The following is an 851-nucleotide window of genomic DNA, read 5'->3' as shown; positions in this document are numbered from 1 at the left end:
TATATATATATATTAGTGGTGTCAAAATTAGCGTGCTAACGCAGGCAATTAATTTTTTCAGTTTAACGCGTTAAAAATATTTAACTCAATTAGCGCAGTTGCGGGGCTAGGGTTGGCCACGCCACTCACAACTGCTGCTTCTGTAAATTTGTCTCTTGACAAGAAGTGCATTTATTCAGTCGCAGAATGACGGGAGACGTTTCAGACGCACGCTCCACTTCACCTCAGTGCCAAGCGCGAGTCAAGCGAATGCGAAAACGGTACGTGCTCTTCAATTGCACGCACAAAGACGCCGGTGCATGCTGTAGCTTGTATCCTTTCATATCAAAGCGCAAAATAAACTACATGCATGCAATGCCGTGGTCAGTTAAATCATGGAAGTTACCAAAAATGCGATTAAAGCTGCATTAACACTGTGCATGCGTGTAATATATTTTATATGAGTCACATTTAAGAACATGTCTCTGAAATGATCTCACTCATCTAACACACCCGATTTAACTCGTCAGCTCATTAATAGAGACTTTAAGACCTGAAGTGGGTCAGAAAAGGTAAAAAGAGTTGAGAGAAAATATGATGCGTGTCAGATTCGCGTCACATTCAGCAGCAGCAGCTCTTATAGAAATAACAGCCAAAACAACCTAATAACCAGCTACTGTGATGTCTATTAATCAAAGGACAAAGAAAAAAGAGGGGAAAAACTTACTTTTATAGCTTTAAGGATTCATCTATTTTTAATTTAGAATTTAGTGTTTGATAACTTCCATTTCAATTTCTGTATATTTCTGCTGAAGGGCACAGGTAAATATGACATTTATTATAATGGGTTTATGTGAAGATTGTTTTAAGTT

This window comes from Sinocyclocheilus rhinocerous, unplaced genomic scaffold (assembly GCF_001515625.1).
Source record: "Sinocyclocheilus rhinocerous isolate Xijiao unplaced genomic scaffold, SAMN03320098_v1.1 scaffold1013, whole genome shotgun sequence".
Classification (NCBI taxonomy): domain Eukaryota; kingdom Metazoa; phylum Chordata; class Actinopteri; order Cypriniformes; family Cyprinidae; genus Sinocyclocheilus; species Sinocyclocheilus rhinocerous.
Note: the sequence above shows the minus strand (reverse complement) of the source record.